Raw genomic sequence first — 22,276 nt, 5'->3', positions numbered from 1 at the left:
TGTACTTTGTAAACCCTCATATTGTTTGTCAGCCAATATGAAGCTATAAGCTTTGTCCTCTCATACGGACTGTCGCGATCTAACAAGAGCTTAATATAGTCTAGGTTTCTATTGTAACGCCTCTAAGTCTAAATCAACAATAGTCAACAAGAGGTGACGAGTCAACGCTCCCGCAAAAGTTTAATCTCTCACTTGAACTTCTATGAACTTTAATCAAGAGGTCTTTCTCTGTAATGGCATCAATGAAATCTCAACGACCAATATATTTCACGGACTTATTGAAGGACATAGTGGGAAACGTGATTAAAAGTTTGTAAAATATAATACTAGCTCTTTGCTCGCGTGTTAGCAGTTAACGTAAGTCTGCTCGTGTGTGTTCGTCCGCTAACCTTAACCGGGTTGATTTTTAGATAGTAAAGTCTAGTGACCTTAAATATTAGACTCTATGGAAGCGTAAACCTACTTTACTTACATTTTTATTGTAACTAGAAACATTAAATCCAAAAAACTTTATTGAATGCGAAAAGAAATATGGACAAATGTGTCACCGTCGTTGAAAAGATAAAGAAACAGTTTGTAACTTTACGGTATGATAAACGCTAAACCTTTTCTTCCGTTCGGATGCTGAACGCAGCAAATCTGAATAACGAAGTTTAACTTCCCAACTTTTCTTTTAAAACTTTCGCCTTTGTAGAGGAAACATGACGGACAAATTTTTTGACAATACAACAGTTTATTTGTGACAAACTTATATTCCAAAGTTTATTGTGATTAATAAATAGATTAAAAGGTGAAGTAAATTTATTAAATATTAAATAAAAAAGTAATTAAATATAGAAGTAGCAAAGACAAAACTTTGCAATAATAACATTAAAAATCATTCAATCATTACAATAAAAAACAACAAAACTTATACGAAACGCTCATTGAAACTTTGGCAAATAAATTGTACGATTGAAACCTAACGGAATCAAATACGTACATTTTAGTATGATATCTATTATTATTACCAATTGTTAAATGTTATTTCAAGAAAAGAGTTAAAAAGTTTTACCCGAATACGTACAAAGACATACATACACAGAAACACACTTGCACATCACGTATAATTTGTCGCGTAGGTGTGAATATCCTACTAATATTATAAATGCGAAAGTTTGTAAGGACTACTGAACCGATTGCAATTAAATTATGAAATTCGGTACGTATACAGCTGGACAACTGGAATAACATAAAGGCTACTTTTTATCCCGATATTCCTACGGGATACGAACTTAAGCGGGTGAAGCCGCGAGGCGCAGCTAGTAAATAATAAATAAATAAAGTTTATTTCTCAACCATACAATAAACATATACAAACAAAAAGTTAGTCCCGATACCCGACATTATTGGAGCTACAATCTCAATCTGTATCTATACAATTTTATTAGCTATTGCCCGTTGCTTCGTGATACAGAAAATTAACTGGCGGCTGTTAAATCTCGGAGTGAGCTAAATGCGCATAATAATGTCGCATTATAAATGGGAGTAAGATGTTGTATTGTGGTAAAAAAAAGCCTAGGTGGTTACACTATAGCCAGGATTCTAGAGATATCCAGGTATCCTCTAGAGATATCCAGCTATCTCCAGACACAAAATCCAATCCCAAAAAGTCTCCCTTACGATCAAAGAAGGACAAACAAACAATTTACCATTAAAAGTAAGGATGAACGTTTCTGAGGGTCTAAATAATACAATTTTTTTTTGTTTTGAATGATTTAATAAATCATAATATCAGGTGTGTATGATGATATATCATGAGTTATACGTACAAAAATGTTGTAAAAATCGAAATATGCATTACACATCTATACTATAAAGAATTTCGACGATCTCTATATTGATATACTACATGTTTTCCCTGTTGCCCGTCGTTGCTGTGGCTTCGCACGTGAGAATAAAATTAATTTTCATGGTACAAATTTTCCCATATTTTGTTTCCTCGTGTGTATAATGTATCAAAATTCTATCTTAGCAGATGCCTATAGTGACTAAAAAGAGTAGTATAATATGACGGAGTAGCTATCTGTGTACCAAATTTCAACCCGATCGGTACAGCAACTTGAGCTATGTGCTGATTGATTAGTCAGTCAGTCATCGTTCGTTAATGTATAATAAAATAAACTACTAATATGAAGCTGGAGCTCATTTGTTTGTTAGTTTGTTTGAACGCAGGAAGGACTGGACCGATTACAAAAACCTTTTCACCGTGTTTCCCGAGTGCTATAGTTTACATAGAAGTATAATAAGTGTTAGTTCTCCTCACGCATGTATAGCTGTAAGAAATACATTCTTGTATATAATATAGACTTATATCATAAAATCGGTGTTTACGAAAACAGCTATTAGGTATAATGGCGATACACGAAGGGAACTCTCCAAAATACGTAAGACGAACCTTTCCGTTAATTGTATTCATTTATCAAACTTAACAACTTTATTCTCTTGTGTTATAACAAAATCGTACCATTTATAGGCGTAATCATTAATTGAAGGAAAAAGGTCTGATAATAATGAAGTCAGACTAATTTTCCCTGTATACTACACATTGCTGTATGGAATTTTGATCAGTGCTTAAGCTCATGTTGAGGCGAGTGGTTGTGCGGAACGTCACTTTATAATCTTGCGAAAGAAATGCACGATTACGAACTACGATTACGTGTGGTCTATGCTCATTTTGAATAAGTTTTAGGCAGTGTAGTGAATATTTTTCTAGTAACAGTGCATATTATGAATATGGGAGGAGAAATTAAATTTTGAGGTTAGTTGTTTTATTATTATTGAAGTTATGTATAAATTTGCTGAATACGATTAAACGCACGTGCCTAATTTATAATTGGTTATTGGTAATTTGTTATACTTTATAGAGTACGCTATTTTTCTTCGAATTATTTCAAAACGAATGAAGTTAATTTTAAGACAATTAACGGGCACCCTTGTTTTTTTTTTTAATTAAGACCAGTTACTATAAGGAATTAATACTTAACTATGACTGGTATAAGGAAGATATAGTTTTTTTGTTCATAGGCTTATGGGATATTTAATATTTATAACACATTTATTTACGGAGTATTTATGTATAAATTTCTGAAGGATAATAGAGTTGATTTAATATAGAAAACGTTAATCTATGTTAAAATCAAAGCAAAAGAAATTATTCAGTACATAATTGTTTATTTTATATTATACTAGACGCTCGTCCCGGCTCCGCCCGGATATCAAGATTCTTGCTTTATCCCAAAGAAACTTTCATCAAAATCCGTTCAGTAGTTTTAGCGTGATTGTTGAACAAACACCCAAACAAACAAACTTGCACATTTATACTATTAGTGCCTTATATTTTTTTTTAATTTACCAAAAATACGAGTACATGTTAGTTAAAATAAAATTTTGTCTAACTTTGAATCGGGTTAGTGTACACTGTACAATACCTAGATTATAACTGACTGCATTTCATAATGACAAGAAAATTATAACATATTTTTATTATTCAACATTTGCTAAAAATTAATAAAAATGTAAAGGCAATAAGAATTTAATAAATTCCACAAAATTATTATTTTTAATTGCTTATATTAACAGCTAATGATTACTTATTATAAAGCAATCAATTTGATTGTGAGCTAGCGGTCCGCCCCGGCTTAACCCGTGGAAGTAATTAATACAATATGTCACTATAAGCACAGATTAATAAATAGTTACTACGTCAATTAGGCTCAATACTGAAATGTCATATTTCATACTATTTCGAGTGGCATAACAATATGTTTGCGTTAGGATCTTCGATATGTTGTCATTCATTTCAATAGGCATGCCTCGGCACGAATCAGGTTCCGCTATGAATGTATTCATCATACTTAGTTTAGCCTAGTGTTGTGCTTGCTTAAGCTCGGAGAGTTATTAACTTTTTGTTGTGTTGATAGACTTAGTTCGTTTATTCCATGTTTTATTTCCATTATGTATGCCCAGTAATAATATTATATACGTGATAGTAACTTCTATTTGTCTTTCTCTTTTCACTCCTGTACCCCTAAGCGGGATTGGATGAAGTTTGGTACAAAAAATAGTTTGAGATTGCAGAAATGTTTTTATCGCGGGTTGAATCCGTAATACCGTTTCCATCCATCTTTACAACCAAATAAAGTTTATGAAATATACATAGTGCGAAATAAAGCATAAATACCGTAAGTACTGTTTCTAGTAATGATAAATCAAATACCATGAAATTTCACTCAACCTTATTAAGAAAAAAATGCTTTGTGAGTACCTAGTTCCTTTATTTATCGGGAAGTCAATTAAAAAGTAATTATTTAGACAAACACAAATCCCGACTGCGTTATCAAATGTTTCCTAGTAGTGTCCATCGTTTGTCCATTTATTATCTAATATATAAAATTCTCGTGTCACAGTTTTCGTTGCCATACTCCTCCGAAACGGCTTGACCGATTCTTATGAAATTTTGTGTGCATATCTGGTATGTTTGAGAATCGGCTAACATCTATTTTTCATACCTCTAAATGATCAGAGTAAGGCAGAACAGCGTCTGCCGGGTGCAGCTAGTGTCCTTATATATTTATATAGTATAGTATTACTTACACGTATTTAGAATTTAAAATTCACATGATTTCAAAAAGAGCAACTACACGGTTTCTTGCCGGATCTTCCCTTTAAAAACTGTTTTGCAAACCGCTGGTTCCGAAATGTTGTAACTGTGTTTTGACGATTTGCTTAACTTCTATTTGAATAAATTGTAAATAAATTGATTTAATTGTATTTGAGTTTGAGTATTTATAGTATAACATTTAAATACACAAAATCTTTCCAAACAGACTAAAAACGTTAAATCGAAGTGTATAATATGGTCTACTTTTGTATAGTGTGAGATCCTTTTGAGCTCACATTTATTCTAATTCGTACTCTATTTGATTGCAACGTGGGATGTTTAAAGATCTAAATGAAATTTGTATTAATTGGTAAATTGAAAACTTATTCGGTGTTCCTGAATATTGGAAAGTGTAACCTTCTAAATTAGTTTATTATACATCCGATTTCTTTTAAATCATTTCAAATTTGGACAGTTTTTAGTCGATTTAAAGATTAGCATTGTAACAAACAGACATACACTGTTTTCCTGCTATAATTTCAGTATACACTATTTATTAAAGCATAAAGCAGCATTTATTAAACTAGCTCTTGGATATTTAAAACAGATAAAGTTTTGACAGGTTTTCAGAGCCTATTGCTTCATAGTACGGCGTCATCAGTAATATTACAAATTGGAAAGAGTAGTTTTTTTGTTTGTTTGTCTTTCTTTTATGTCACAACGCGTTTTCGATAATATGGTTTTTGTGTCTGGTGGAAACTGAACTGAAACACCTTCTTCCCATGGGAACTTCCTTTGAATAAACGGCGGAAGTCTAATGTCAATAAAAACACATTTAGCTTTGGAGAGTTTCCACAGACTGAATACTCACAGGTTTTCTTAAAAATATTTTGATTTATTTATTTAAAACACTTGCACCACTTGACTATATCACAGACAATATTGGTGTATGGTTTATTTCTAGGGGTTGCTTGGAAGAAATCACTCTAAAGTGATAAGGCCGCCCCGTTATACATTATTATCTTTAACTATTGTTTATATTTTCTTTTTTTTCTTCTTTCTATTATTAAAGTATAATAAGTGTTAAAATAATTAAAATATAACAGCTATTAAATTTTGAAAGCAAGATGCATTTTCCATTGGTAATTTAGTTAAACGTCAAACCCTCAACCGGTTTTTGACAAGTCAAGGTTTAATGCCGTTTTAATCTATTCTTGTTGTTTTAGTTGGAAAAAGCTGTAGTGAAATTTAAATTTAATTTATCATCTACTGTTATTAAAACGTTTAATTACTATCGTAGTTATTAGGTATGCACAATAAAGGTATGATAATTAGAACTTTATGTGCTGGATTTATTTTCCTACAACCTTACCTTTTACAATTGATTATTGTAGTCCCTTCTAACCTAACAATGCAAATGATTAGGCAGGTGGTCGTTTACCATCAGGCGACCCACTAGCTCGGATACGCGCTCTGACATACAAAAAAAAAAAAAGAAAATAAATGAGTTCCAGTTCCTAAACAAAACATTTTAATGAATGTTGTGCATAATTAATGAGGTTTCTAAAGTTTTGTTAAATTAACGCCAAAGAAACATGATCCGTCATGGGATTAATTTCTGCACCTCCGGGGACGTCAGAATTCTTGTAAAATTTGTTAATTAGGTATTTTAACATAATAATAAGACTAAAAATCAAATGAAGTTTACGTTTTACTTAGCTGTAAAATAAGCGTTTCTGCGGTCAGCAATGGTAAATAATATATGAATAAAAATCGTAAATTTATAATATTGTAAAATAAATTATTTTTTTTTATCCTATGTTACTTTGGTATATATACCATCCCAAAATGATCTAGGACAAGCTTCAAGAAATTCTCAAATAGAATTGAGTATTATCGATGTTTAATGTCGGTTAAATTGGCGTTTACAATCATTACAGTTAACCGATTCGTAAAGTTATCAAGTGTAACATTGTATGGCTCTAACGCGTAGTAATTAAGGTAACGGTATCGATTGTGTTGTTATCAAAGGCGTCTATGATTGCAGGTAGGGCTTATCACCTTGACTCATGGCGGTTAAAGTTTATAATTGCTGGGTATTTATTGCATCACTTGGTGTTAGTTCGTGTGTTATTGAATAAGATTTAAGGGCGGGCTGGTAAGTGTTTATTGAGTGAGGTTTGATATTGATTTGTATTGGGAAAACATGTTTTTTTGAAGTGAAACTTCTTTAGAATCGTTTTGATTTCAAACCTGATGCAACGGAAAAACGACAGGTAAGAGACACAAATACAAAAATGTGTAGAATGAAGCCGTCAAAGAATGAGACAGAAATATACATACTGTTTTATATTTTATATATATTCATCTCATTCTTTTTTCGATTTACTGAAGTTTCACTTCTATCGTGTGTGAATCGCACACACACATACAGGTTCAATATTGAACCCCACACTAAGATCCACTATGTTGTATGTGTACTAGATAGTTCTGTTCTATCTATTCTTGATCAATTATCCAGTACATTTTCATTCATTTTTGTTTGGAGGAAACGTACCTCATAAAGGGCTGTAGATTAAAGCACGATTCGTTAGCCACGTGCGGGATAGCAGATGTCACATATCCTCGAGAATCGAACGAGATTGGCTCCTCTTCCTCCTGAGGCAAGATTCCTCACAATATTTTTTTCTTTTCTTTCCGATTTGAGTCGGAGTGGATATGCATAATTGGAAGAAACTTCTCTAGACCAGAAGTTAAATGTAACCGATCCTTTACTTAGCTTTTTGATTGATTTTTACTGCACCCTTCTATACTTATTATAGAAAAACTAATAACATTCCTATAAAATAATAAAATAAAAATTTAATCAACACCTTTGACAAAGGGTATTGTTTAGCCTGATGATGCATATCAGGTTCTTTGTCACGTAGCCTCTTTAACACCGTACAGGTACTCGCTTTTAATTAATGTCCCTTCTTTCTTTTGTTTATCACGAAATTTTCGAATGAGAGAACCATGCTTGTAATGCCATATATATTATATTTGATTTATGAATATACTCGTATGTATTCGCAGCTTACACTTCAAAAGAAAAACAGGGTTTGCACGGTATACACACTATAGGTTCCACGAAATAAAAGGTTATTTGAATTATAAAGATAATGATGAGATTTTTTCCATCCAACTACTCGTACTAAACGTACGAGATAAAATAGTTAAAAAATTTAAAGATGTAAGAAAATATTAAAAGATACCCCAGTATCGGACGAAAAACGATAGCTGGTCAAACTAAAAATCTCAATTACGTTTAAAATACTTCACTATTACAATTCCATGCTTATCTCAAAAGTTACAAAACATGAAAGCTACGCCGTAGGAGCGAAATTCGTAGAACTCCATTTTGTGCTACGATCCTGGTTGCTACGAGAGAGATTTCTTACTGTTAAAACTTTGTGATAATAAATCCAAAATTGTATGATATAACCATTTTTTATATTTTACATCTCAAGAATCTTCTTACAAAAATAGAATATTAAAAACTGGATTGCCCAATGAATCTTTATAAGAGTTAAGAATAGAATAAGAATAAAATATATCTATTACACCACATTAATGAAAAAAAAAAACAAAAAGCAGACTTAGAGACTATAACATTAAAAAAAACAATGTAAAAGGGGGGCAAAAAGGGGGACCACACAGTATTTGTTAGGCGTGTATGTTTGGTATAACGCTAGTTTTCATAAACCCACCAGAAAACAAGGCATAAGTCCATACTTTTTATAAAGATTATTTATAAATTGTTTATGTCTCATTGAATAATTGAAGATACTGTTTTCAATACTGATAAGTTAATTTTTATGAATACCCGCCTGCCTCTTTCAAAGTAATTACATTTATTATTCCACGGTGCCTACAATTAAACATAGCGCCTAAATAAATTAAGGATCCCGCTTCAGATATAAAATAAATGAGATGTTTATTTTGTAATTTACATTATTGTTGCTTGATGTAAAAATTATCAACTCACTTGTGATTCATTTGCTTGTTTTAATCATTTTAAGAACGTATTTTAGGTAACCGAAAGCGAATTGTTCAAACCTAGTTGTTAAGGTCTCTAAATATGAATTAGTCATCAAGTTAATACTCTTTCTAGTGCATAGTGAATGACTTGTTCATAAAGCCACTATTTAACAATTTTTTACTCATATTTTCAAACAATATACAAATATTGTGTATAAAATATTTCAAATGATAGATAAGTTAAACATAATGGAATTTTTATACCTGTGCAAGTGCTTCCTAGTACGAAATTGTGTTAGCGTAACAATATAAAATAAAAAGCAGTGATATACAAGATCCCAAATAGCTTTCTCCGGTATCAAACTATCTCTATAACAAATCAGTTCAGTGGTTAAGGCGTGAAAAGAGACAGACAGTCAGACTCAATAACTTTCGCATTTGTAATATTAATTGGGATTATGTGGTGCAATGGTTGATGACGTGGTTAGCTATGAAAGAGGATATTATATGTCAATTACACAATATTATTACAGACGTTAGTAATGTGATTGCAATATTGCGTTTTTTACACGCTTTTTATTAGCTTCACCTGTATGTTTGTTTGTTTGTATGTTTGTTTGTTTGTATGTTTGTTTGTTTGTAACTGACTTCTTTGGGCGCGATTTTGTAGATTTATTGAGGACCGATGACAATACACTAATTTGATAAAATTATTCCAGTTTTCAATTTGCAAAATATGATTTTTGTTAAAGCGTGTTTTATAGTTTTTTTAAACTATTATATTTTATTCACTGTCTGGGTATTTTGTATGAATTAAGGTTACAATTTATTTATTTCTGTTTTCAAATAATATATGTATCGTCTATCGGGGAGCAGTGATCATTTTAAGTTTCCTTATATATAAATATTTTTATTATAAAAGGGAAACCGTTTTACATTCAAATAAAATATGTAATACGAAATACGGAAGAGAGTCTCCGCACCATAATAATCATTCGTGTGTGCATGAATAACTGAATATTGTAAATGCGAAACTTTGTAAGAATCTTGCGGTTTCGGGTTTTCGGAATCAATCTTTAGGGAATAAGGGACAACACAAGGAAGCAAATAAACGAGATAGAAGGACACGTTTTAACTGCTTGTTAAGTGATTATTTTTTATATATAAGAAAATCGCCGTCGCACTAAAAAAAAAAAATAAAAGAACCTCTTGGAAGGTTGCATCGAGATTCTCCACCCTTTTTGGGAGAGGGTTGAAAATGATAGTATTTTACAATTATATAAAAGCTTGATGTGTAAATTACATCATTAGCTAAAGAACGGCTGAACGGATTTCGGATGATTTTTGTTGTTGAATTTATTTTTACTTCGATTAAAGCGATAAAAACTTGTATAAAGTACAAAACAACGGTTACAAATCGAAGTATGGCCGACAGTTACGGTGACATAACACGTGCACGTGCATAAACAAACAAACATACTTTTCAACTTAATATTATTAGTATAGGTAGTATAGATATCACAAATTTATTTATTTATTTAATATATGGAACACAGTCAACAAATACATATTGTATTTAAACTACAGACATTACATTAAATCATTTACGTATTTTTCAATTAGTAGACGCTCTTTCCGGCTCCGCCCGGACATCAAGGTTCCTGTTTTATCCCAAAGAAGCATTAAATCGGGATAAAAAGTATCCTATCATCCAAGTCAGCTCATACCCTGTGTGTATATCGAATTTCATAAAAATCCATACAGTAGTTTCAACGTGATTGATGAACAAACATCTAAACAAACATACGTGTAATTATGTATTTTTCGCAATAATACCACTTATACCATAATCTCACATGAAAAAATCTATAATAAATGTAAACACTATGTACTCGTAATACTGGAGAAACCTCGTATAATTTTATGCTTTTATTGAAATTTGAGATCAAAAAGTATTTATTAACGAGATGTTTCACCGAATCTCAAAATTTAATATCGTGAATTGAACAAAATTAATACAATTAATATATTTCACGTTTATTACACAATTATGTTTTAATTAAATGCGAACGATGTTCAATTAATGCCTGTATCGCTATATTGTTTCAGACGCAATGGATTCGCGTGAAGAGGGTTTATTAACGTAAGGTGAGTTAATACAAAATGTTTTTATAATATCCGACACGATAATCTGATGCGATATCGTTAAAGAGCCTTCGTGAATAGAGTGGATAGATTTTCAAATTTGTCAGTAAGGAGCTGTTTAAATTTGTTTCATTGTATGGGCGTCAAATTCAGATTTTCAAAATTTTAAATATTGTGTTCTAAATGAATTTATTTTTTATGAGATGATATATATTAATATAGATAATAAATTTAATATTATTTAGATTTGATAACTATTTAGCAGATAAAGGTAATTTTAGATCTAAAGTGGTCTGGTGGATTTTCACTGAAGCATAAATTCTGAGCAGTTGTGTTGTCTATATAAATCTATGTATAATAATATCGTCTCAGACCTTTATTCTCTCCATTTCATAAAATAACCTCGTATATTATGTCTTAATAGGACTTTGTAATAAATATTTTAAATCGTATTTTAGTCTCATGTCGGATCGTTAGGAATAAAAGTCAATTAATTACCTTAAATAATGTATATCGTTTAGTAATCTTAGGCCGCTTTGCTTTCAGCTGTATCTCTGTTAGCTAAAGACATAAAGCAATTAGTCGTCACATTAATTGTCAACAATAAATGACTGGGATTTGTTTCGTTATGTATATTTACAACATTATAATTTGTTTTTAGAACAATAAAATATTATAAAACCATTAAGAAATATCATATAATTCGATACGTGATGAAATAAATATGTTATCTGTATGTATACTATCTTTTCGATTGCTTCGGCTGCGTAGTTATAAATTTCCATGGTAAAGAGGTATATTATCGCGGTAAGAGAAACTTATATAACTCTCTAGCTTCCAAACTACTGTTGATGTACATGTTTGAGTCTGAAAAGACTCAAACATGTATATCTGCAATAATATTATACAGAGGAAGCTTTTGTATTTTTGTATGTTTGTAACGATTCCTCACAAAAAGCACTGGACCGGTTTCATAAATTCTTTCACCATTATAAAGCTGTAATTTCACTGAGTGACGTAGGCTATATATAAATATATATTCATATAAATCAGTCAGCTATGTTTATGTAACTATCAGTTGTCGTTATTATGCCTCCTAGACTCGTAGATATTGTCCATAAATACTCACTTCGATTGTCCTATGCCGTGGAATATGGTAAGGCTTATAGTAATTTACTACAGCCATTCAAACTCTGGTGTCTCAGCTCAATCTGAAGTCAAGCTGAAATAGCCATACCGAATAACTTGAAAAGCGTCTAAATATAAATAACTTACGTATTTAAGGATGTTCAAAACGCTTAGAGCGAAAAGGTATAATGCATATTGTTTATATAATTGCATTTAGATGTGAAATTAATTTTGAAACGCAGATGAAAGTTGTTATGCGAGAGAAAATTTAATGTCGAACACCATTCTACTTTTATTTAATGTGTCACACGTAGAATTTCGATAATTTCATGACATACATTTATTTGTGTTGAGCACAAAGAATGCACACAAAATATAAAAATTATAATTTAAGACGAATTCAACTATAAATTAGTTCTAACTAATAATAGTATATTATAATCTATGTATTCAAATAAAGAAGGAGGGTTTTTTGTCTAGTCAAACATAGATTTTTTCAGTTATTTAACCATAGTCCTTCACATTAAAAATGAAACGTGGACAATATCGGTATATAAAACTATTAGGTTGTCTAATGGCGTCCCGTCGGGTTAATCATTGAAAGCAGACTACCCGCCGAGCCAGTCGTTGCGAACATCATTTGTATTAATTATTCCGTTAATTCACTTGATGATATTTTCCATTACGAAAAACTTTATTATTAATACGTACTTTTGTTTCGGATCAATAAAAATGAGCTTAAAAATTCGACTATACGCTTCTATGTTATACGCTATCTTCAAGGAAGTTTATTTTATGTATCACTAGCTGCACCCGGCAAACGTTGTTCTGCCTTACTCTTATTATTTAGAGGTATGAAAAATAGATTGGCCGATTCTCATAGATACCGGATAAGCACAAAAAAATTCATCAAAATCGTCAAGCCGTTTCGGAGGAATATAGCAACGAAAACTGTGGCACAAGAATTTTATATATTAGATGTAAATTGAAATGAACTCAGGTTTGGGTAGGTCCAACATAATTAAGCGTAGGTTAAAAATTTCGCATGGTTCTAGATAATGCTTTATATTTTGTAGATATTATTTTATACTTTTTATATAGATCAACAATGCGGAGACTTATTAGGAGAGATTATGTATTCAATGTCCAGAAGAAGACTATTCAAAGTAATATTAACCTGGTGATAGTTAATAATCCCAGTAAAAATAGCAAGGATATGGATTATTATTAGGCTGTGGTAACAAATAGTTTAGTATCGGCACAAATAACAATCAATATCTTCAACGTAGATATGAGAATATCAATATTAATCGACACAGTATAATACATATTTAGTAGGAGAAATATCCTTCAAAGTTCCAACTCGTATAGACCTGAATCCTTATTAGGGTTACTAATACACCCATAAGACAAACACGTTGAAATTGACGATGTTAATACACAAGGTACACAATTTTTGTAATCAATTAGGCATTTAATAATACCTGAACAGTGGGCATAGATATTATATTGAAGCGATTCTAATATAAAAATGTATTCTTTAGTAATTTATCAAAGCATAAAAAGAGTTAAGTTATAGATTTGAAAGTTATGTCAAAAATTTTGTAATTTTATAGTTAATAATGACATCTTTAAAAATATTTGGTACCGATTCTCTTCTCTCGCACATCTCTGATTGGAGTAAATCTTTGGGCTTATGTTTAGATCCATCCAAATCACAGACTAACAGATAACATAGAACAGATTATATACTTGCTTGTCAAAGTCTCTTATCCAGGATTAACTGGATGGCTCTATCTCGGATTGTACTATTTATAATTAATTAAAGTCTCTTTAATTCTTACTCATTATGTCTCTTAATCACACATTTTGCTTGATTGGTAGAAATCGCTCAAGAGCGATGGAGCACACTTTCGTGTATCTTAAGCATAAGCTATGTACCATGTAACAACTGTTCTGTTTCTATGCCTGTAATAAAATATGGATCTAAATCACCATTTTGCCCTTTTTAGTTATTTGGTTTAAAGAAAGAAGAAATGACTAGTTTAAGCGTTGTTTAAGAAAGTTTCAGCAATGTGGTAAATTTCTGATATAGTTGTATTTATCTAAACGGATCGGGAAGCAAGATCAAAGAGACCCGAACTCCGTTTAAGGACTCCCAGAAATCACTGTTGTGGAACAATTTTCAGTGTTTTGTCATAAAAGGATTATTTATTGCTGCTTAAATGGAAACACTCCGCCATTTAGAGCGCGAAATTAGATTTTTTGTAACAGAATTATGTTTTGGAGGCTGGAGCGCTTGTAAATGTACAATTTTCAACGGTGTATTTGTCTGTAATTAAAGCTAGCTACGAGTAAATAAAACAGTGAAATTGGTTTATTGATTCTGCATGAAAATATGTCATTGTCTATAATAGATAAATAAAAAATTAATCGCCAAATATCTGAATATTACGTATTTTTCGTGTAAGTTCACGACGCTCATCATGAAATTAAGCAAATTACCAATTATTATCATTAATTATTGTTGATTTAATTTTATTGTTTCGTTAAATTGTAATTATGTGGAGTCAAGTAAACATATCATTCTATTTTTCTTACTTTCTTTCAAATTGTTGTCCCAAAAATTTGATAGTTATAATCTCACTTTAAATAACCTTTTCATCTAGAGATATAAATCACTATTGAACAAGTCCATTTCTTTGTACATTTTCATTAACATCCACTAGTAAAAGAGTTTTGATTGGTTGATATATTTCATTATAATTACTATGTAAAGGTTGAAGTTTCACGTCCAAATGAACTTGGGACATTGAAGACAGGGTAAAGAGCCTAAAAGAAAGAGCCTAAACTTTACTGAAGAATATATTTACCTACCCTATATACCTACCTACTTATATACCTACCCTACTACCACATACAATATTGTTTAGTTCACATTCGAAGTCAAAAATCTATATAGATAAATCGCCAAATGTTGCCAATGTTGGTAAGCGTAAAAGTCCAGAACAGCTCGACTTTTTTTTCACGTTATAAGGAAACTTTTTATGGAGAAGCTAAACGTACCGCTTGTAAACCCGGTGCGGACCAATAGTAATATAAACTTTTTTTAAATCATTTTAATAAAAAGTTGCTTACATTTAAAATATTCTTAAAACGATAAATTTTTAAATACAATAATATTAGAACAATTTCTTTAACTTTATTAAGTATTTTTTTTTTTGTTGCAGCCAACACAAAGATTGCTACTATGCCAGCAAATAAGGAAGGTGGGTTATAAAAAGTATATATGTACCTATTGTACGCTCGTCCCAGCTCCGCACGGATATCAAGATTCCCGTTTTATTCTAAGGGAGGATTTAATCGTGATAAAATCTATCACGTCATATCTATCCTATCATCCAAGTCAACTCATGCCCTGTCTGTATACCAAATGTCATTAAAATCCGTTCAGCAGTTTCAGCGTGATTGACGGACAAATATCCAAACAAACAGACTTTCATATGTATAATATCAGTGTGATTTAAATGTGAAACATTTTTTTGAGAAGATTTGATTTAAGATTTTGTTCTATGACTTGAATCTGAATGAAATCTCTGCCAAAATGATTTGAGATTCATAAAACTTTAGTGCTGTTCAAAAACACTCCTCATAAATTTTCATAAGTAGTTTAAGTGTTCATAGTTCATCAAGTGAATACAAAATCATTTAATAAGTGAAATAACGATCGAAGAGATTAAAGAAATAACACAAAAACACGAGAAAAACCCAACTTATAGTCGATGTTAATCCCCAGTGAACGAACACGATCAAACAATTTTTCGCTATGTACTCAGCATCTGCCGTCGTTAGCATATTCATAGTATATTATAACTTTCGCAGCCTGCAAATGATATAAGCTAGTTTCTGTGTTTTATAGTTGCGACTTGTCAGCTCAATTGCCATAGTTCAGATGTTTTATGCATAGTTTGTTGAACATGTTAAGGAATTTTCATTGGAATTCTTTTTATATTTCTCGTCTATCTAATTTATTTTTCGTTCACCTGAAATCGACGAAGTAAAGTAAATTATTTAATTTAATATATTATTTATATGCAGTTACTAATCATATCTTTGACAATATTGAAAGTGTAAACATAGTATCGATCCGATTTTCAAAACATCAGTAACAATTGGGGAAAACTACAACATTCGAATTGATTATTAATAGTAACAATTTTCTATATCGCATAAATAGTATCCGTACAAAAACAAACGTCGTTTAAGTCGTTAAAATATAGCCATAAAACATTGATCTTCACCTAATTTTATAACAACATAAACAAGCCGCGTATTATGAGTTCGCGATGATGTATCGTTTTATTGAAATTCTTCGATGTATTGAAATAACGCCAAGATTTCTATTATCATTGGCAAAATGATCAAAAATATACACAATCGCATTATATACATTTTTGATTAAATTTAGGGTATTGTTGCTTAAGAAAAAATGTTCTTTTATCAGAAAATCGAGCTTTGAAATGGCAACAATTTGTATCTCTTCTACATATTCATGATAAATTTAAATTAATTTGGTATATTATTCTCATAATACAGATTATAGAGGAACAATATAGTGCGCTTTTTAGGGGATGTTACCGATAATAAATAAACTATAATATAAACATTTTATCAATTAATGAACCACGTAAAGTTATCTTTTCTTTATTGTGCCCAAAGACATAATAACATCATAATTTACTTGTATGAAGTTTACAGAACGTAGCAAAACTTTCGAAAACTCATTTTCTTAATAAAGAAAAGTTAGATTAAATATTGTAGGTTATAATTTATCCCATGCAGTACCTACAGGGTATCTTTGACCCGATTTTATATCGTAAAAGTTATTAGGCTATAAATCTGGACTAAGACTAGAATGAAAAGTAATTTATTGTACCTAGAACTGCTTTGTGTTTGAACGCTCAAGAATCTTTCACAGGGATTTATTTTGCCGAGTGTGGATTAAGTTTATTAACAGCTCCGGTATCTTTTTTTAATACTATATAAACTTCCCCGGCTTTGCTCGCGTAGTGAAAGGATAAATAGACAGTCCGGGGTTTTACCCGCATAGTTCTCGTTCCTGTGGGATTTCCACGATAAAAGCTATCCTATGTCCTTTCTCGGGTTTCAAACTGTCTCGGTAGCGAATATTCTTCGAAATCGGTTCATTTCGGTTCATAAAGAAGAGACAGACAGACAAACGGACGAATGAGTTCATTTATAACATTCACAGGGACTTTCGCATTTATAACATTTACAGGGATTTGACTATTTTTCACTTTAATTCTAATAAATAATACATAAGAGCTTTTGTTAATATAGTCAAATAAATTAAATACTCCAGTGAGAATTCACTAATTGAATAATTATATCCTTGTAAAATGAAATGAATAATATAAATATTATTTCGTCTGTCTAGTGGTCGTCGTCGAAAAAATGAAAGGACAAAAAGAAATGGTTACTTTAGCATTTATACAATCTTATCTCACACTATATAGCTATATCATTAATCGATTGTGTTTTGTTTTAATAGTTTACTTGTAAACTGAACAAATGTTCGTGTATACTGATATAAAATACTTACATTACGTAACGTTACTTCTTGTTTCTTACGTGTCCTTTATCTCGCTATTTAATTTAAGTGCATTACGTATTTATGTTTTCGTTAAATTAGTCTGTTTTTGTAGATTTAAATGTGCGTGTAACATGATCCTTATTTGCCCATAACTGCGGCCCTGTAAAGTACATCTACATAAAGATTATGTAACTCGAAGTCGCATACAAAGACTGTTTACTTTCAATTTCATTACATCAGCAGTGACGCGTAAACATCATTTTTCAAGTAAAAATAACTGTGTGACGCAGGACAATGCGGTATTAATAGTCTCTGATCACGGATAAAGAAAAGGGGAAAGCTTGGTGAGTGTTCCACGATTATTGTAGGTTTGCTTCGAATATTTCATTTCGAAGTGAATATGTATATAGTTGGCAATTCGATGACGTGTTTGGTTTGGTTATAAACAAATATATTGTAACTTGCTTGTTAATAATATATATAATAACTTGCTGGGGGATGTATACACGGGAATATGTGCGAATGCGAGTTATAACTCACATAGTGAACGTTCTTTTGACGAGTTGAATTTAGGGACAAATTTTGTCATAGTTTAAATGACAAAAGAACGTTTGGGCGAATAAAAAAAGCAAAGAACCTACTCGAGTTTTTATATCTGTAAGATATATAATTGTGTTCTAAATCTAGGCCTTCCCCAACATGCCGACATAGGCTTACTCAGCTTGTTAGTAAATCCCCTACTGTGTATTGATTTATTAGATAAACATTCCATCTAAAAATTGTGTGGTATGTTTAAGAAGTATCACAGTTATATTTCGGAAAACTTTGAAATACAATCCCATTGCTATAACCAGCATACATAGAAGGGATCCCGGTGTTTTAATGTGTATATAACTTCCCAATAAACTCGCCAAAGGTCAAAGAATCAGCCAATCTAGTTCAAACTGTTTGATTTCACCTCCTTATTCCACAAGTAGCATTGTTGATAGAGCTGAACAAACGTATTCAACACAATGTTTGAAATGATTATGATACATGAAGGGTTAACCTTTAAAGGTTAAAGCTGGTATTACATTTCTAGATCCATTATTTTATCCCTATGATTGATATAATACAAACATAAACCGGTTAGGTGTCGATCTCTTTGCTTTCGATTGGGTTTGTTCGGAAGTCGGAGTACCTAATGTATAAGATAAGGTTTCGGTGCTTGTTTATCTTTGAAATAGATTTTTACACTATTAATCGTAAAGCAAAGTGTATCTGCCCAAGTCCCACGGAGGAAACGTGACCTCGATTTCCGTTGTATACAAAACAAAGTTAAATCAATATTGTCTTTTATACCGTTTGAACTATTGACATGCCATTTTAGCTGTGTCAGGAAGTATCACAAAGACATGGCATAAACGGCAAAGCAGGAAGGACTGACAGGGTTTCGTGTTCATTTTGGTGTTTGACCTGGTAAATGGCATTTGTTTGATATTAAGTGCTTTCAGATGTTTTAATTTCCTGACAGTGTTAATGAGATTTGAATCGTAATTGCTTATTGATTTGAATGGTATCCATTCATGTGTATATAATTTACATTACATAAATTCATAGACGACTTAAATCATAACTGCTTTTTGCTATGACCTTATTGTTCAATTTATTATCCTACCATGGTTAGCATGTAACTTCTCCACTTGTAGACTTTGGTGCGTGCAGAGTGTAGTGGGTACTTTAGCTATAGAGTTTTGTGTTAAAAATAGTCTGTCTTTTAGAGAGCAGATAGGGCTACACTGCAATTGCAATGCGTTAAATGAATTAACTAATATTTCGTTCACTGTGAAACATAAGTAAGATTGAGTGAATAATAATGAGCTATAACATTAAATAATTTAATGCAAATCAAAGTTGATGACCATAAAATGACACATAGTTATTGTTTGTTTTCAGGCCGAAATTGTTTGAGCACGATGGTGGAGGTGCCTTCAGTGATTGGGGAAGAGTGTACCGCGGACACTGTGAGTGTTAAAATCTTACAACTATAGTAAGATCAATCTCATACATATTTTTACAGAATGAATCATGCTGCGTCATATTGGTTATATGACTGACCTTCACCAAAAATAAGATAATGGACAAGATTTATAATTTGACCTATCTATGCTAATAACATAACATGAGTTTATTATATTTGTTATATTTGCTTGTTTGAACGCGTTAATCCAGGAATTGCTGGACCGATTTTACAAATTATTTCGCCGTTGTAAATATACGCGATCCCTGAGTGATAAATATATGTACACGAGCCAAGCCGTGGCCGATCGCCAATGACAATACAATCTTCTTAATGACACAATGTCATGTCACGCTTCTCTCCTTTACTTAAGTTTATTTAAGTAAAGGAGTGAAGCTATTCATGTATATGAAAAGGAATGCATATTTCAGGCAAATAGATTCGTAACATCGCAATAAACATTACATGGCACAGATAAACTCTCGGGTTTATAAAACTAATCTATATTTATCTCGGCTGTCTTCCATTATTTTACGCAAGGCAAAAAATCGGCAATATTGAAGCCGTGATCATACAAACAACTTTTATCGCACCACAAACTTTTTATCGACTACACAAAACGTTGTATGGAGTTTTTATTCCGACATTTTATTATTTACATTATCGTAGCGAAGAGAAATGCGTCCGTATTTCCGCGTTTAATATTAGCAAGTGAACGTATGTAGTGGTAATAAAATGGGTTTACATAATCCGTACACAATTGCTCGTGACAAGACTGACCCAATTCCTGAGCTTTCGGTAAGGTACAAGTGCGAAAGAGGCGGTTTTTGAACGCCCTCGAGTCAAGACTACGCTGGATTAAAAGCCTACGGTACCGCTACGAGGGTGCTACGAGCTCCTTTTGGATTAGCGGCGTTGGACACTGTTTTGGTTGGATTCTGTTGTAATTATTTTTTGTATTAGATCTATTCTTCTTGTATTTATTTCGTTGGATATTACTTCTCAGATGTAAAACTACGATTTAACGATCAATTCAGTGCTTCATGATAAATTACTTTTAATACCTTATTTTTAACAATTAAACTTAAGTAAGTTCTCTTTGGACGCGGTTTTTAGTTTTTTATCTTACAAAAATGTAATTGCTAATATTAGCTTATATAGCTTATAAGAATATCTTAATATAATGGCGTTGTCATGTTTAACTATTTAATAAATAAGGAGTTTTGTTTCAAAAAATAAACATTTGACAAGCATATGTTAACTTTTCGCTTTAAAACAATTACTTTTTACACGCTTTTTATTAGCTTCACCTGTATGTTTGTTTGTATGTTTGTTTGTATGTTTGTTTGTATGTTTGTTTGTATGTTTGTTTGTATGTTTGTTTGTAACCGACTTCTTTGGGCGCGATTTTGACCCACTTTAAACGGCCAGATTTCGTTCAAACTTTGTAGATTTATTGAGGACCGATGACAATACACTAATTTGATAAAATTATTCCAGTTTTCAATTTGCAAAATATGATTTTTGTTAAAGCGTGTTTTTTAGTTTTTTTAAACTATTATTTATTAAATAGATTGTCGTAAAGGGCACGTCGTCTGCAGATTTATGTATTTCGCTTAAACACAGAATTTTCTTCAGCGGCTGTTTGCATTTGTTTGTAATTACGTCGGTAATTAACCTCTTAAATGTCTCGTAATAAAACACATTTTGTTACGCGCTGGTAGCAGTTCTAATGTTACAACGCAACGTTTATAAATGAGTGAGATATGGAGAACGCGTCTCCATTCAATATTATTTGTAGATTTTAAATTATATTCAACTAGCTGTGCCCCGCGGTTTCACCCGCGTAAGTCCGTATTCCGTAGGAATATCGGAATAAAAAGTTGCCTATATGTTATTCCAGTTATCCAGCTGTCTACGTACCAAATTTCATTGCAATTGGTTCAGTAGTTTTTACGTGAAAGAGTAACAAACATCCATACATCCATACTTACAAACTTTCGCATTTATAATATTAAATAGGATGAAATGTTTTCATAAATAATTTTCTTAATATTATTTTGTTGCTGTAAAGCTTTTTTATTTTCATTGTAACCGATAAAAACGTATTGTGATGTTATTTATTATTTCACACCTATTTGATTGAGGGAAACTGATTAAGGGAAAAACTTAGTGTATATTATACCCACTTATAAGTTATTTCAACATGGGAATAAAACATACCGAATTATATTTTAATAGAAGAATTGTTTCTAATGCTATGTCTCCTTACATATAATAAAAATTTATTATACTCGGTAGAAACGGAAATAGTTTTATAGTGGTTGAGTTAAATCGTAACAAACTACAAAAATCCTTCCTCTTTATATAAAAACACATAATGAAGGTAAAATCTCCTTTAGGATAAATGAATTACGTTAAAGCTTTATGAACGCTAAATGAATCAGGACTAAAATAAAATTCACAGTAAAGTGTAAACAGTTTTATACGTAGAGATGTACCCTTTAAATGAGTTTCCGGTCAGTTAGCGCGAACGATGTGGTCGTAGCTTATATAAAACCAGCAAACGAATTTCAACCTTACACTCTAAGTGTAAAGTACAATTTTCTTCACACAATCATTATATAAAGGTTGGTATACAATTAACATCAAAATGGTGACGCTATTCGCTGTATGGAAGCGTATCCAGTGAAAATGACAGGTTTGTCAACAATAAAATAGTTATTTA

At 31.5% G+C, this 22,276-nt stretch overlaps 1 long non-coding RNA gene across 1 annotated transcript in view; it reads left to right on the top strand.

The window, feature by feature from the left end:
- Positions 1-15,193, top strand: part of LOC119830183 — a 34,270-nt gene extending 19,077 nt beyond the window's left edge. Inside the window, exons 2-3 of the long non-coding RNA XR_005287833.1 lie at positions 10,772-10,810; positions 15,166-15,193. This is a non-coding gene — a long non-coding RNA (uncharacterized LOC119830183). The remainder of the gene's footprint in view (positions 1-10,771; positions 10,811-15,165) is intronic.
- Positions 15,194-22,276: the final 7,083 nt, after the last annotated feature.

The sequence above is a fragment of the Zerene cesonia genome, chromosome 11, assembly GCF_012273895.1.
Source record: "Zerene cesonia ecotype Mississippi chromosome 11, Zerene_cesonia_1.1, whole genome shotgun sequence".
NCBI classification, from domain to species: Eukaryota; Metazoa; Arthropoda; class Insecta; order Lepidoptera; family Pieridae; genus Zerene; species Zerene cesonia.
This window is presented reverse-complemented; position numbering and strand designations above follow the sequence as displayed.